Genomic DNA, 15,436 nt, shown 5'->3' with positions numbered 1-15,436 from the left:
AGTTCAAGCCCCAGTACAGGCACAAAGAAAAAAAGCCAAAGCCAAACAAGAGAGGCCCTTTGGGAAGCCCAAAGTTCAAGGCCTACAATCAGCATGGATTTGCACACATACATGCTTGTACACACGCGGGTGCACACACACATGACCAAACAAGAGACCCAGAGTTCAAGTGGCACTACCAGTACCACCACCACCACCCCCCCCCCCGAAAAGGAAAAACCAAAAGTCAAGAAACAGGGAGGGGACCTGAGTTCCCACCTCAGTACCAACAACAAGCCAACCAAAAGAGGCTTAGAGTCCAAGGGCCTCTCTACCAGTGTAGACCCACACCAAAGTGCCAAAGAACAAGGCCCTGAGTTCAAGCCCCACTACCAACACACACACACACAAAAACCAAGTGAGAGCAAGGGCCTGAATTCAAGACACTCATGTGTACACCAAAGCACAGGTGTGTGCTCACCACACACACACACACACACACACACACACACACACTCAACACACAAAAGGCAAAACAGGAATAAGGCACTCTTGAGTTCAAGCTCCAGGACCAGCAACAAATGAAACAAGCCAACATAACCCCTCTGCAACTCCTCGTAATCATCTTTATAATAATAAATTAAAATTTTAAAACAAAGCCAAGTCAACAGAAAGGTCCTGACTTCAAGCTCCAATATATGTACATGTACACACACACACACACACACACACACACACACACACAGCTGAGTGCCCCTTCAAAAGACTGAGTTCAAGCTTCTGCACACAAAAAAGGCTAAGCAAGAGCAAAGCCCTGAGTTCAAACTCCACTAGCAAAAAAAAAAAAAAGAAAAGAAATCACCAAATGAAAGGCCCTTCTTAAGAGTCCCAGTTCAGGGCTGGGGATATGGCCTAGTGGCAAGAGTGCCTGCCTCATATACATGAGGCCCTGGGTTCGATTTCCCCAGCACCACATATACAGAAAATGGCCAGAAGTGGCGCTGTGGCTCAAGTGGCAGAGTGCTAGCCTTGAGCAAAAAGAAGCCAGGGACAGTGCTCAGGCCCTGAGTCCAAGCCCCAGGACTGGCAAAAAAAAAAAAAAAGAGTCCCAGTTCAAGCCCTAGTTCTCAGTATAGGCTTGCACAGTCACATGCATAGGCACACACATGTAGGCAGGCACACAGGCTCACGCATGTGCCAAACAAGAATTAGAGGCCCAGAATTCAAGCCCCTCTACCAGCACATACAAAAAAGCCAAACAAAGCAGGCCAGAGTTCAAACCTCATAAGGGAAACAAGAAAAACAACCAAAAGGCCCAATGAAATTGAGGCCCCGAGTTCAAGCCCCACTATAAACCATACCAGAAAGAAAAAATGGGGGGAAACCAAACAAAAACAATAGGCTTGTTCAAACCTCAATACCGGCACATGCATGTGTGAGCACATGCAGGGACACACAAAGGCCAAACCAGAGAGGCCTTGAGTTAAAGTCCCAGTATCAGCCCCCAAAATCCAAGTATTGGCACAAAATCAAAAGCCAATGTAGAGCTAGAGGCCCAGAGCTCAAACACCATTGCCAACACCAAAAAAGAAAAAGAAAGAAAGGAAGGAAGGAAGAGAGAGAGAGAGAGAGAGAGAGAGAAACGAAGACTAGGCAAAGGAGCCCATCACACCTGGGCAGAAGACAACAGAAGCCAACACAGATGCAGGCAAACAGGGCACTGATAGAGAAGGCTCTAGAAACTTCCTTGATGGGTTTCCAGAGTCAAGAGTTTTTGTTTCCTTCAAGTCCCCATTCAAGGCATTTCACCACCAGTTCCAAAGGTCTAGGCCCTCAGGGGAAAGTCTAAGCCCTGGAAGGAAGGTTCCAAGGGTCAGGGGAACACACACAGTGCAAAGACCCAAGGCTTGGCTAGCTAGGGAAGTCGGGGAGCTGCCTCTGGCTGGTGGCCAAACCAGCAGAACATGCCTCCATTCATTTGGTTCAAGGGAAGGGGAGCTGCTCAGATCCAAAGTTCTAAGATGGTGCTAGGGCCAATGGCCATACCAAGAGAAATGAGGGGCCGAAGGTGTGGTCAGTGGTAAAGGCTTGCCTGGCATAGACCACACCTGCAGTTCCACCCTCATCACCCCAGAAGAACAAAAATGGAATCTAGGGCAAATACAGTGTGGTAGGGTGAGACAAAGGTGTGCACTCACTCCATATAAGGATGGAGCAGGCTTGGAACCTTCATTTTATAGGCCAGTAAACTGAGGCTCAGGGAAGTATTTGTCTAAAGTCTTGTAAGAATGCCAGAACTGACACTTGACTTGGAGCCTTTAAATCCACTCAGCACGGCCTGCTACACCAGCCTCTGGTGCCACAGTGAAGCAAGTTTGTTCCAAACTGAGCATCATTTCTGTTGAATGGAGTCAGACTGACTCCATTTCAGATTAGTTAGAGCGAGCAGAAGCTGACCTCATCTTCACTAAGATCTCCCCCGCCCCTGAGCCTCAGGGTTGGGAGTGTGCCCTGTCTGCTCAGGATCCAGGGAAGTTCCCCTTCGCTGTGATAAGATTGTGTAAACTGCTTGACCACCTGAGTTGTGGAACGTTCAAGGTTAAACCTGTGCCCTCCCGTCAAGGAGAAGCCTTACCCCCGCCCCCAAGAGTAGGCGTATCTGCCTGCATCATATGAGCTCCACCAAATCCGAGCACCAATTCTATCTAGAATGATAGGTTGGTTCAAACAGTTGCTATGAGGCAGATTGTAACTCCACTGGCCACCTGCATGTGGCCTGGCATGCTCTGTAAGTGTTGTAACCTCTCTGGCCACCTGCGTGTGGCAGGCTTGACCATATGGTATTTTGCCTTCATAACCCAACCCCTGAGTGCTGCCAGGGGGCGCGCAGTGCCAACACCCAGGTCTGGGCTGCGGCCCTGGCTGGCCAGTTCACTTTTTACTTCCCCAATAAATTCATCTTTTTCATCTTTTTGCTTGAGACTGTCTCTGAGTGGTGGACTCTTGAATGGATGGGGAATCCCCTCCCTCGAACCCCATAACAATTTCCCCATGGTGGTGCAGCCATGGTCTGCCTGATCATCATCTCAGGGTGAGTGTGTGCCATCTGCCATGAGAAAGCTCGGGCCCCTGGGCCAGGGCAGCATCCACACCTGTCACAGGTGTTGGCCCATCTGCTCCAAGGTGACTGCAGGACAGAACAGCTTAGAGGAGGAGCACATGGACAGGCAAGGTGGAGTCGGAGCAGTGGATGATTGGTCCTCCTTCAGGTTTAGGACCCGGATGGAGACTCCAAGCTGTTCTCCAGGGGAAGCAGGCATTGGGAAAGCCGGAGGCTGAGCATCTGGAGTGTGCCATCCCAGCCGGCATTGACAATATCTAACTCTCATCCTGGTGTTCAGCCCTGCCGGGGCCTGAGGGAGAGGGACATGGTGGTGGGAGCCTGGGCAGAGATCGCTCACTGGAGAGCACTGGAGGCAGAGCCTGGGCATCCCCACTGTCCCTCCTCCTCCCCACTGGGTTCCCTTCCAATGCCCAGCCTAGGGCATGCTGTCACAGCCAGCGTGGCTCTCCTCTCCTCAGAATTACCTGTGGAGGTGGCCCCACAGACATCCCAGAACTAAACTGCTTGGTGATGCCAAGAATCACCACCAAGCTGGATGATGTAGGCCCAAGTGAGGACACAGAGCCCCCAGCAAGCAGCCTCTACACCCCTGCCACCATCTGCCACGGCAGGGCAAAGGGAAAAGCCTCCTCAACACTCCTTTTCTGGTCTGCATTGTGAATGATTAGAGGAGAATTAAGAAAACACTGGTCGAGGGAAGTATACATGAGCATGGTACACAATGCACATCCAGGCTTGAGGCATTCACTTAAAGTGAGCAAATAAAACAGGAGATTCAGCTTTGGAGTGAAGGACTCTGTCACACATTAGAGATCACCAGCATCCTGCCACCCTGGATTCCTAAGACCACGCACTGCATCTCTTAAACAGGAAGAGTAGCCAGGTGCCCATGGCTCACACCTGTCATGCCAGCATCTGAAGAGGCTGAGATCTGAGGGTTGTGGTTCACAGCCAGCCTAGGCCAGAAAGTCCATTAGACTCTAATACCCAATTAACCACCAAAAAGCCAGACGGGGAACTGTGGCTCAAGTGGTAGAGCACTAGCCTTGAGCAAAACAGCTCAGGGACAGTGCCCAGGCCCAGAGTTCAAGTCGAAGAACTAGCATGAAAGAAAGGAAGGAAGGGAGGGAGGGAGGGAGGGAGGGAGCGAGGGAGGGAAGGAGGGAGGGAGGGAGAAGGGGGAGAGAGAGAGAGAGGAAAGAAAGAAAGAAAGAAAGAAAGAAAGAAAGAAAGAAAGAAAGAAAGAAAGAAAGAAAGAAAGAAAGAAAGAAAGAAAGAGAAGGGAGGGAGAAAGAAAGGAGTTAGGGAGGGAAGGAGGGAGGAAAGAAAGGAAGAATTTTTTAAATTGCAACTTGCTTTTTCCTAGCATAAGATTCTTTCTACTTGGCGACAACTAAAGCCCGATTCCTCCCTCGGCTGTGGCTGGCTGCTATCCTCCGATGACTGGCACAGCACTGTGGATTTTCTTTTACTTTGTTCACACAACACAGTGCCAGTGGCCAACTAGACCATAGCTAGAGGTAGCCCCTGGCTTGGTGCTTTGTGGAAATTCACAATGACCTGGGATCTTTTAGACTTACTGAGCATTCAGGTCTGGTTCAGCTTTCTTAAGAACTATAACTTAAACACCAAGAGATCTCTTTTTAATTTTTTGATGATTCTGTCTCCTTTATGTATGGTATAGTCAAATATGTATCTTTGGGGTGGTGAGGAGGTACAGAAATCAAGGTAAATGGGGTGAAAAACGCAACAGTGGAGCTCACTGGACAGTGATGAAAGTAAACAATGCAACCCATGGGTGGAGACAGGAGGGAGGGACTGGGAGAGAACGAGGGTCCAAAGACACTGGATGAAAGGAATGCACTCATGTCCTTGTAATCCCTTGGTACATAGCCTCTATAATAACAATGAAGTAAAATAATTTAAAATAAACATTAATGAAAGAAAAAAAGACCCTCCATTTTGACTCTGGCCAAACTCATCCCTGTTCACGAGGCCTTGTCCACACCCCAGCTCCTCCATCCACTCCCCCCACGTCCCACACTGAATGCTTGGCAGCGCTGGTCCTGGGCAGAATACTGGCCACATGGGGCAGGCAAGCACGCAGGAGAAAAGGAACTGTTCCATGATTCATGTGGATTTCTTCAGAAATCAAGATTGCCTGCATGCCTTGGGAAGCACAAAGGAGGAAGCGAGAAAAAGGAGTGTACGAAGGAAGTGGTAGAGAAGGAATAGAAAATCCCCTACTTAAAACATTTAGTAAAAAGTGTAGGTGTGATACAAAGGAATTAGCAACACCTTGCAATACAAGGAAGCAAGCATGTTCCAGGCCTTTCTTCATCTCAGCCCTGGGGGTTCCGACTTCAGATCAGGCTGGCAGCTACAGCAGCAGAAGCCTTCATGGGCACTGGAGTCAAAAATAACCCACTGCTTCTGGCTCTTTCAGATGCTTCTGTGAGGAGGCTGCCAGAATCAGGCCATCACACTGAGTCTCCACTGAGCCCCGCCAGCCTTCTTCTCTAAAACCAGGAAGAACTGGTTCCCAGCAAAGATGCCAGCTTTCAGGCCCGGATGCTAGGCCTGGAGGTGTGGCCCACTCTGTCCCTCTGTTTGCAGCCTCAAGGACTGATGCCTCATGTCTCTGCTTGTCACACTGCCCCACAGGTGGTGTGTGGACTTGTGGGACTGTGGTGCTGGGAAAATGGGGCCTTGGTGGCAGAGACCACCTAGGCTCATCCCAGAGGAGGCAGAGCTCCCGGTGCTGTCCCTTTGCATTTCTGCCCTTACTTTACTGTGTTCACTTGTTTTCAGTTCTGAGCATAGAAGCCAGGGCCTTGCACAGGGCCAGCAAGCCATTTTCTGCAACCAAGCCACACCCTGGCCCTCACCAAACCCTGGCCTTCTTCTGGAGGTTTTCCTTGTCTTGATGGCGCTGGTTTGATCCCATTCACACCCTTTAGTCCATCTGATCCAAGGTGAGACCATGAGGCCTGGTAAACAGTTAATTTCCCAGGTCCTTTTTCAAGATGCCACCTTCCCCAGAGGGGAGAGAGTATCAAACACCTGCATAGATTCAGTGCCTGTGCATGCACTTATCAAACACCTGCACATACACTTACCAAACATCTGCATGGAATCTACACCTGCACACACACTTATACAACACCTGCATAGAACCTGGGCTGGCACATGCACGTATCAAACCTGCATAGATTCTGTACCTACACACGCACTTATCAAACACTAGCATAGAACCTGTACATGCACTTATCAAACCTGCATAGAACCTGCGCCTGGACATACACTGTATCTGGTCCCATGTTGCAGGCAGAGCTTAGAACTTCCTGCGTGGTAGTAAGGCCAGTCACAGGTACCTCAGATTATGCTGAAGAACTGACAACTCACAGACCCTCAGGCAGCTTCAGGGTATGGCCTGTTTTCAGGAGAGAGGGCTGTGTAGCAGAGCCCTGCAGGTCTACAAAGAGGCTCACATAGAATAGATGGGGTTTCTCAGTTCTCAGTAGCCAGCAACTTGATGAAACCTCCTAAGAACTCAAAGTGGCAGAGTGGGGGCAGGGGAACTGGGTGGGGGATGTGTGGAGTGCTGAGGGTGGAGAGCCAGGACCATGTGTGTAGGGGGGGGTGCTCTACACTGCTCACTGCACCGCACCTTGCCCTGCACATCTATCCTTACTTGCCGCCCTGATTTGCCTTGTGATGGAGGCCAGGTGTTCCCAGTTCTGTGAGCCATTCTTGCAATAAATCAAAGCAGAGAGGCCATCACAGAACTCCTGCCAGAGGCTGACAGTCAGACAGTCATAGGGACCTGTGCAAGGCTGCGGAATGAGGACAGTCTTGTCAGAGTCCTTGACCAGGGGAACTCAAGACCCACTTGAGGAGGTTGGAGCAGGTATAGACACCAGCTGTTGTAAGCTGTTCCCCCTGCCCCCCCCCCAGGTAGAAATCCTAAGATGAGAAAACACATATTCAGCTCCCTAAACACTTGCATGGTATTTGTGTCTGACATGTGTCAGAAATCCCTGAAAAGAAACAGGAATCAGATCAGGAAAGCCCTTAGAATACTGAGAAAGAACATCAATTAGCCAGTCACAGAACTGGATAGCCAATGAATATTTAAAGAGAGGCTCATATGTGCTAGGCATTAGAGACACAAAAATTACATCATCAGAGCAATCCCATTACATTGGCTGTCATTGAAATTAGATGGTGGTGAGTTCTAGGTGAGGGGACACAGGCCCCAGGGGATTGTCCGGAGGAATGCAGATGTATATGGCCTTCACAGGAGACACCACAGACTCAGTCAGACAGGCATGCCTCTCTATAGCAAACATGTGCCATTGGACCACTGTGTCTACAGCTGCACAGAGACACCCAGAGACAGGCTTGGCTGTGCAACTGCTCTTGGTGACAGCAGGCACAGGCGCCAACATTTGTGTGCATCCAGCGGGGATGGGAAGCAGTGTCCTGGGAGTTACAGCCCTCTGAAGAAGGGAAGGCCACCTTCAGGGTTGGAAAAACCAAAGCGGAATAAGGAAGAGAAGTAACAGCATGCAATGTCTACTAACACATATTTAAATGAACAATATTAAACTGTATTTAACCAATGCATTGTTATATTGAATATGCAGTTCAATTAGATGAGGCAGATTAACCTATCCAAATGGGTTCCTGCTGGGACTCTGAGCCCCTGTACCTGTCAGCCCAGATAAGCAGACAAGCAAGCACCATGAGCAGGCATGGCGAGGCCTTCCGCCTCTCAGGCTGGCCATCAGCCTCCCAGTACCAGTCCTGTCAGCAACCCCTTGGTTCCAGGCCAATCAGCAGCCCCTGGTTCTCGGACCCATTGACTTTGTAGTTGTGACTGAATTCCTAGCTCTCTCCAGGCCTGTCACGGGACCTCTCTGACTTCATACTCACATCAGCCGGCTCCCCAATAATTCTCTTTTCACATCTACCAATCCCATTCCCACTGCTTCTCTCTCCAGTGAGCCCTGAGGGACCCACTGTGTCGTTTTGATTAAAATTATGCAGCTGTAATAAATGTCTAAGCATTGGAACTGTGACACAGACAACACTAGGCATTGCTGAGAAACAAGAGGACAACTGGAGAGAAAAGCACATGGAGCCATCAACACACATCACCAAGTTCTCCTCAGACCTGGGCCTGACTCCTACCCTCTGCCCTCTGACGCCCCCACCCCTACTCCTGCTAGTCCCTGCAGCCATGGGGGGCCACAAGCCCACTCCTGCCCTGGGGGGAGAGGAAGGCTGTGTCAGGGGAAAGTGGACCCCTGGGGCTGGGGCTGTCTTGCTGCCTGTGTGCCTGGGTCCCTGGATTGCTGGCTGAGCGGGCTCCAAGCACAACCTCAGTTGTTGCACAGACTCTTCCCAGATCTGCTCTCCCGAGGAGCAGCACTGTTCCAGGCACAAGTGCCCAAGAAGAAAGAGGTGGCCAGGAGTCTTCCATGAGGAGCCTAGGTCTGAACCCTCGGGAGCTTCTCTGTGATGCAGGGCAGATGAGGCCCAGGGGATAGGGGAGGTTCAGGGGACAGAGGCTCAGGGGACAAGGGAGGCTCAGGGATAGGGGAGGCTCAGGGGACAGGAGAGGCAATCCTCCTATTTATGCTTTCCTTTCTGTGACTAAGATGATAGGTATGCAACATTGTACCCAGCTATTGTTGTGATTGAGTCTCATAAACTTTTAAGTGTGTGTGTGTGTGTGTGTGTGTGTGTGTGTGTGTGTGTGTGTCCCCTAGACTGGACTCAAACCATGATCCTCCAATCTCTGCCTCCCTATTCACCCTGAAATATGATCATCATATAATTATTATTCCAGTTTTTATTTACTTTTCAATTGTTTTAAAATGTGAAAACAATTCTTAGCTCACATGCAGCAGACTAGACTGAGCTCATGTGAAAGATTGGGCCTACCAGCTGTGGTTTACTGGCCCCCTACCGGAGAAATTCTGCATAGCCTTTGCAAATTCAAATCTAGCTTTTCTGAGCATAGAACTTGGCAGCAGAGCACAAATACATGGACTCCCTCCACATTAGCTTAAGACAAGAAATAAAGATGTCTGTTCTGTCTCATCTTAACTGTTGTATGAATGTAGAAAGCACTGCCAGGGCTAAGTCATCAGGAAAGAATTATAGATAAGATGAGGCTTCGGGAGAATGACAAAGGCAAGATGGTAACTGATCACAGTCAACCTTTGACAATTTGATACTTCATGATGATAAATGTCTCTAGCTTCTTCAACTTATTTATGTGGGAAAAACACCTAAAATTCATTTAACTTGGCTTGGTTAGCAAAATGGAAGATCAGATGCTTAAAAATGAGTCTTTCCGGGCTGGGGATATGGCCTAGTGGCAAGAGAGCTTGCCTTGTATACATGAGGCCCTGGGTTCAATTCCCCAGCACCACATATACAGAAAATGGCCAGAAGTGGCGCTGTGGCTCAAGTGGCAGAGTGCTAGCCTTGAGCAAAAAGAAGCCAGAGACAGTGCTCAGGCCCTGAGTCCAAGGCCCAGGACTGGCAAAAAAAAAAAAAAAAAAAAGAGTCTTTCCTTTTAGATTCATAACTAGAATCACCTGGAAAGCTTTTTAAACTATAACATCAGAATAGGGGACCAAGAACTCTCTAGGTGATTCTAATTTGCGTCCATGGTTACTACAGTATGATAGTTAGATTTCTAGTCTTCACACAGTTACACTGTGTCCTATTCAATGCCCAAAGACACAACTTGCAACACTTGAACAATCTCTGCAGCCTGTTACATAAGTGAAGATCCTCAGCATTGTACATTCCTGGCCTTTCTTCTTGTCTTGAATCATATGCCAGGGCAAGGTGAATTCCAGGTGGGTTTCTGTATTTTTTCAGTAATCTTGACCACAAGTAGGCTACAGGCAAAATCAATTAAAAAAATGTGTAGCTACTTCACAAAACAATATATATGAATAATCATGAAAAGGTTCTCTACATGTTTAGTCATTAGGGAAATGTATATTGAAACCAGAATGAGACACAAACTCATACCAACTGCTAATAGCAACAAACTGACAACACCAAATATTGACAAGTATAAAATGACTGGAACACTCAAACAATGTTAGGGGAACAAAAAAATAACACAACTATCTCAAGAAAACAATCTCCTATAAAGTCAAATGTTCACTTATTTTATAAGTCCAGCCACTCAGGAGGAAATATGTAGGCAGACTGAGGTGGCCTACAGTTAAAAAAAAGAAAGATCCTATTTGAGGGAAGGAAGGATGGAAGGAAGGAAGGAAGGAAGAGGGAGGGAGAGAGAGAGAGAAGATCTGGAAGCATAGCTCAAGTAGTAGAGCACCTTCCTGACAAGTACAAGGCTTTGAGTTCAAACCCCAGGAAATGAGGAAACTATTTGGAGTGAGAGAAATATCTAAAACTGCATTGGATTGGTAGTGACCCATGTGAATACAATTGTCAAAAATCTGCCTCATAATATGTCTACCTGACCTAGAGAAGGGAAAGAAAAACAGGGCGTAAGATATCACAAGAAATGTACACACTGCCCTACTATGTAACTGTACCCTTTTTGCACAACACCTTGTCAAAAAATTTGTGTTCAATTAATAAATAAATTTAAAAAAATCTGCCTCATAAAATTAGATAATGATGCTAGTTTCACAATTATAAATAAATGTAATTTTTTAAAAACTGAAGCTGTGCACCAAGCTCATGCATTATAATCCTAGCTACTTAGGAAGCTGAGATTTGAGATTGCAATTTGAAGTCAGCTCAAGCAGGAAAGTCCATGACACTATTGTCTCCAATTAATTACCAAACAACAACAAAAAAAAAAACCCCATCAAACTATATATACTATGTTCTACACATTTATATAAACTATTCTTTCACTTAAAAACATTGTATCAGTCTACCAGCCTATGTTAGAGTCCCTCCAGAACTAGAATCAATACAATTTATATAATTACAGGAGGGAATAAATTAGATTGTCTTACAACCATCAGAGTCTGAATAACCTAACAATGGACATCTGCAGACTGGAGGCACAGAGAAGCCAGTAGCTGTTCAGTCCAAAAATTTGAATGCCTCAAGAAATCAATGATGCAGCCCCAGACTGAAGCTGATGGTCTTGAAGCTCCCCAGAGAGTTGCAGGTGTGAGTCTATATTCAAAGGATGTAGATTCTGCAGTCTGGCGTCCACAAACCATGGAAGCAGCAAAAACCAAACCTGTTCAAGAAAATTCAAGCAATCAGCCAGGGTTGGTGGGCTCACACCTATGATCCTGGCTATTCAGGAGGCTGAGAACTGAGAAATGTGGTTCAAAGCCAGCACAGGGAGAGAAGTCCATGAGACTTTTTATTTATTTATTTATTTATTTGATTTTATTATTTATTTATTTATTTTTTTTTGGCCAGTCCTGGGGCTTGGACTCAGGGCCTGAGCACTGTCCCTGGCTTCCTTTTGCTCAAGGCTAGCACTCTGCCACTTGAGCCACAGCACCACTTCTGGCCATTTTCTGTATATGTGGTGCTGAGGAATCGAACCCAGGACCTCATGTATATGAGGCAGGCACTCTTGCCACTAGGCCATATCCCCAACCCTCCATGAGACTTTTATCTCTAATAAACTACTCAGAAAGTATATTGGAAACCATGTATACTGGTATTAGAACCAGGAAATTGGAAGGGAATACCAAAATCGAGAGACACAGGGTAAAAAAAGACAAACAACTACAAAAGCAATACTTACAAACTGTTTGGTGAAAATGAACTGAACAACTGAACAACTCCAGGGGAGGAGGGGGAAGGGAAAGAGGGAGGGAGAGGGGGAATGAGGGATGAGGTAACAAACAGTACAAGAAATGTATCCAATGCCTAATGTATGAAACTGTAACCTCTCTGTAATTCAGTTTGATTATATATATAAACTACTCAGAAAAAGAAGGAGGTGGAGCTTTGGCTCAAGTAGTAAAGTGCTAGCCTTGAGTAAAAGAAGCTCAGGAACAGTGCCCAGTCCCTGAGTTCAAGCCCTAGGACTGCAAAGGGGGCCAGAGGGGGGCACTAAGGCAAGCAAAGCATGATGGCACACATCTGTCATCTGTTCAGAAGGTAGAGGGAAGAAGATAGTGAGTTTGAAGTCCTCCTGGGAACAGATACTAAAAACCTGTCTCCAAAACAAAATTAAGGGATTGGGGGAGTATCTCAGTGCAGAGTATTTGCCTAGTATGTGTGAGCTATGATGAACCATTGCAAGATTCCTTTCTCAGAGAAGCTTCGCTCCTCTGGCTGAGTGCGCAAGCAGACAGGCTCTGAAGTGCACTCTCACCAGCACTACTGTTCCAGAGCTTCCTCCCTAGGCAGACAAAGACCTCCCATTAGCAAAGTGGAAAAAAAAAAGTCTGGAGAACATCAACAAGTGCCATTATCAAGCAGTGCAATTTTGCTGGAGTATGAGGTATGGAACAGAGAAGTTCATTCATTACCAGAAACCAAATATCTGCAGGAGGTTTTGAACTGAGAGTATTTTTTCACATAAATGACTTCTTGACGACTTCACCAATACCTTTGATTTCTTCTTAATACCTCTTAGAATTTCACAAATTCTGTTAGTAGAAGCTCCTCCTGAATTTTGCCAAATGCTTTTTGTCCTCTGATCTGCAGAAGTACTAATGGTTGCTGTTTGATTTGGATTCTAGATATTCATTTATGTGCTCATACTGGGGCTTGAACTCAGGATGCAGGTACTCTTGCCTTTTACCCAGGCTTGGCTGGTGCTCGACCACTCGAGCTATACCTCCACTTTCAGGAGTTAATTGGATTTAAGAGCCTCTCAGATTTGTCTGTCCAGCTTTGAGAAGGGATACTCATACTTCAGCCTTCTGAGCAGCTGAGATTATAGGTGGGAGCCATCAGTGCCCAGATCAGGCTTTTATCTTTTCTTAATACCAGAGAGAAACTTCCATGGAAATTTTCCAGAGTATCTTACTCTCTAGTTCCACCTGTCTCCTCCCTTATTCGCTCTTCATACTTTTCTTTCCCCTTCCACTCTTCTGAAAACACTCCCATAGAGCACTAGCTCTATTAATGAAGACTCTGAATTAGTTTATCTGTTAATATAGAAAAAAAATCTACCCTCAAAAACGTAGTTGTGCTGGGCACTGATGGCTCAAGCCTGTAATCCTAGCTAGATTACAGCAAGAAGCTGAGATCTGAGGATCATGTTTTGAAGACAGCCCACACAGAAAAGTCCATGAGACTCTTTTTTTTAATTTTTAAACTTATTTTCTGTTTTTTCCTTTCTTGTCAAAGTGAAGTACAGAGGGATTATAGTTTCATATGTAAGGCAGTGAGTACATTTCTTGTTCAACTTGTTACCCCCTCCATCATTTTTCCCCCGCCTCCCTCCCTCTTCCCCCCATGAGTTGTACAGTTGGTTTACTCCAAATGGTTTTGTAAGTATTACTTTTGGAATTGTTTGTATTTTTATCCATTGTCTATCGATTTGGATATTCCCTTTCCATTCCCTAGTTCTAATACATGTGTATACAGCATCCAAGGTATTCGGATGACATACAGTGATAGCAGGGGTACAACCACAGGAAGGGAATACAAGAGAAACACACAAACAAAAAAAACTGGTTTCACATGGCATGTTGAAAATAATTACAAAAATAATATAACACTTGTTTCCACAACATGGAGTTTATTTCACTTAGCATCACCTTATGTGTTCATAAGGGCATAGCTATTGGGCAATTGTGATCATCTGCAAAGACTAACCTAAACCTGTGCTAATTATTCCCTATGAGGGAAGCCATAGAGTTCATGTTTCTTTGGGTCTGGCTCACTTCACTTAGTATAATTTTTTCCAAGTCCTTCCATTTCCTTACAAATGCGCCAATGTCAGTCTTTCTGATAGAGACATAGAATTCCATTGTGTATATACCACATTTAGAATTGGCATTTTTTGTGGCAATGACAGAATTTGGTACAGATCTGGTCCTCGTGAGTTGATATGTTTCTCATGTGTCTTAATGCCTGGGCCAAGCCAGCACAAACTTGGGCAAATCTCTCAGGATCAACATTCCTTAGTCCCCTGGCTTGAGGACCATAGCCCTCCAGAGATACAGGACAGAGCCCTTGTCTCAAATGACCCAGCCTGGCCATGCGGCTCATGAGATTTTTCAGTTCAGCCATGGAGATGCAGTGTACCCAGAAACTGAAGAAGCTGAGCTGGGAGCACTCTCTCAGACTGGGTAGGATGGCCAGGAGGTGGGCATCAGTGATTGCACAGTCCTCTAGGGCCAAGGTTTCCAGTGTGGCAGCCACTTGCAGCAGCAGGACTTGCAATGTCTCAGGACTGAAGTGGTCCATGTGCAAACTCCACAGATGCAGGTGCTGGAGCTGCCTCGTGCAGGGACACAGGGACAAAAGCCTCAGATCAGTTTCTCTCATTGCACATGAACTCAGAGACAAAGCCTTCAGAGGCTTCAGATTCCTGAGGATGGTGGGCAGATTGCCATCAAACAAGATGACATCCTCCACATGAAGCTCCTGGACATGCTGCAACTGACCTAGTTGTGCCTCCAATTGGCCATAATGCCAGAATTTCATGGGACCTGAATGGTAGTAGTCAGTACCCATCTTGGAGAAGTTGAGGATGTGAAAATTCTTCATCTGGACCAGGAAAGGGGCAAATCTTTTCATGGTTTCTCCATGCCAGAATTTGTTCACCACCAGTTGTTGGATGGAGTCCAGCTTTACCACAAGCAGTGACTTCTGAATTTAAGAGATGGAACCAGGCAGAATTTTCACCTTCCTTGAGCACAGCTGGACTTGTTCTTTCCTCTCCCTGGTCCACTGGGGCAGGAAGGCTTGGTGATTATCCTGGGCACCATCTTTGATGGTCAGGTCCAGGATTATCATCAATGGCTGCTTTTCTATCATCCCTGAACTGAGTCTTGCTGTTGGCTTGTGAGTCAGGATGTCTGAATAAGAGATTTGGGCTATGGAGGTGTACCCCCATTCCCAGATGTTCAGGTGCTCATTCTGCAGACTGAGATATTGCAGTTCTGACTGACTGGGAAGCTTCTTCTTTTGGCAATTAGCAGATCAAGCCCATCCAGGACAGCCTTGAAAGTTTCCCGGTCTGGTGACTGTACAAGGTCCACCAGAGAGGGGACAGGGGAAGGTCCAGGCCTGCACCATGGCCTTTGGCACCTCTCTGTGGCCCTGGGCATAGATCTTGATGAAGAATGAAGGTTACAGCATCACTGGAAGATCCTCCATGGCAGAGATGGC

The sequence above is a fragment of the Perognathus longimembris genome, chromosome 1, assembly GCF_023159225.1.
Source record: "Perognathus longimembris pacificus isolate PPM17 chromosome 1, ASM2315922v1, whole genome shotgun sequence".
Taxonomy (NCBI): Eukaryota; Metazoa; Chordata; class Mammalia; order Rodentia; family Heteromyidae; genus Perognathus; species Perognathus longimembris.
The sequence above is the reverse complement of the archived record's forward strand: the minus strand, read 5'-3'. Positions refer to the sequence as shown.